The following is a 2,054-nucleotide window of genomic DNA, read 5'->3' on the forward strand; positions in this document are numbered from 1 at the left end:
TCCCGTGACTTCAGGTGTAATCGGTGGTAGTGCTAGTGGCGATGGATTGACTGATGGATTAGTTTGCCCAGGACACTCAAATGGTTTTTTTCCTTGCAAATCTTTTTTATCTGGGCCACAGAGCGCAATGGACAAGCAGACAGGTGGAGAGGGAACTAACTATGAAAGACAGGCAAAGATCTTTGCACATGAAAGACCAACCTGTGGCCTGAGTGACACATTACAAATGCTTTGTACCTTTGCCATAGACCAACAGTCTTCTGTAGCCTCTGAGGTCTTCACCTCTCGTGATAGCTGACTAGTTCTCAAGTTTCCTACAGAACAAATTTCCCCAACCTGTCCTCATTTCAAAAATGAAAGCTCCATGCAATAATTATCTCTCTAAAGGTAAGAAAATTGTGAAGAGAAAGATTGTTCCTTTAAAGGAAAAAAATGGAATCACAACACTCGCCTTGAAAAGAAATTGGTTTTTTTTAGAAGCAAAACAATTGCTACTCTGACATCCTCATCTTTTTTGTCTTTAATCCCACTCACCACCTCCAAAGTGAATGCATGCGCAAAAATCAAAGCCATTGGGCTAAAGTTGGAAATCATAATTCAGCTGCCACCAGGAGACAAAGGGCCCAGACACAACCTGAGGCTCTTTTTTACCGCATCTCTCAAGTTGTTTCCTCTCTGAAGAATGCTTAACTGGTTGATCTAGTCCTTGTGTGTGACACACTTGAAATATTTCGACCAGAGAGAGTTTCATATAAATTGCTCTCCGATTAAGAAATGGAAATTCTGTGAAAGTTATAGTATCAGATAGTTCTTTGCAACCATTGTTTCTCTGGTCCTTCGTAGAAGGGGCTGGGGAGATCACCCTTTGGTAGAGGTCCAAGTCACGGTCTTCATAGCGATGGGGTTTTTTGAGTCAACTCTCAAAGCCCTTGGGTTTGAGGGAGCATGCCTGCAGAAATCTTGCAACGAGTAGGGGATCCAGGGCTCCGATACTTACCATTGCGAGATTCCAGCCAAGTAGTAATTGTGGTATTCGTTTTGTTTTTTTTAGTGGTAGTTTTAAGTGTTTATATGTGCCAGCTACTGTACAAAGACCCTCTCAGGGTCGCACCTGCAGAGTGTCCAGCACTCTACCGGTCTCGACTATGGGAGGCAGAGTCAAGCCGAGGCCTACCCATTTCATTCCTAGCTTGAGCAGTGGCTAGCGAGTGGAAGGCCATCTGCTACAAGTCAAAACTCACCCATGCTGGGCAGCAGGGACATGGGAGGGAGTCAAGGGCAGAGACTTGAGTGTACTGCACGGGAGGTGGCAATGGTAAACCACTTCCAGATTTTTACCAAGAAAACTCTATGGATACACTACCAGAACGATTGCAGACGGAGAGCGGGGTGTTCTGGGAGAGATAATAATGATAATGGCATTTATTAAGCGCTTACTATGTGCGAAGCACTGTTCTAAGTGCTGGGGAGGTTATAAGGTGATCAGGTTGTCCCACGGGGGACTCACAGTGTTCATCCTCATTTTACAGATGACGTAACTGAGGCCCAGAGAAGTTAAGTGACTTGCCCAAAGATGTAGAGAGATGTGTCCGTGGTGTCACTATGGGTTGGAAACGACTCGATGGCATAAGACAAGACTGTACAAAGTGGTATAGATAGTCTATGTCCCACATGGGGCTCACAGTCTTAATCCCTGTTTTGAAAGTGATATAATTGAACCCCACAGAAGGACCTGTGACTTGCCCAAGGTCACACAGCAAAGTGGCAGAGCTGCAGTTAGAAGCCAGGTCCTTCTGACTCTCAGGCCTGTGCTGTATCCCCTAGGCCATGCTGCTTTTCCAGTTGAAGGAGAAGGGAAGGAAAATAGGGTGGGGATACAAGAGATTAGTCGGGAAGGCTTCCTGGAAGAGATAATAATAATAATAATGGCATTTTTAAGCACTTACTAAGTACAAAGCACTGTTCTAAGCGCTGGGGAGGTTACAAGGTCATCAGGTTGTCCCATGGGGGGCTCACAGTCATAATCCCCATTTTACAGATGAGGTAACTGAGGC

General features: G+C 45.2%; 1 non-coding gene across 1 annotated transcript; it reads left to right on the forward strand.

Moving 5' to 3' along the window:
* Window positions 1–1,093: 1,093 nt before the first annotated feature.
* On the forward strand, window positions 1,094–1,231 carry LOC119930204. The gene has a single exon (XR_005451692.1). It is a non-coding gene; the product is annotated as a small nucleolar RNA SNORA7 (small nucleolar RNA).
* The last annotated feature ends 823 nt before the right edge of the window (window positions 1,232–2,054 follow it).

This window comes from Tachyglossus aculeatus, chromosome 6 (genome assembly GCF_015852505.1).
Source record: "Tachyglossus aculeatus isolate mTacAcu1 chromosome 6, mTacAcu1.pri, whole genome shotgun sequence".
In the NCBI taxonomy this organism is placed as follows: Eukaryota; Metazoa; Chordata; class Mammalia; order Monotremata; family Tachyglossidae; genus Tachyglossus; species Tachyglossus aculeatus.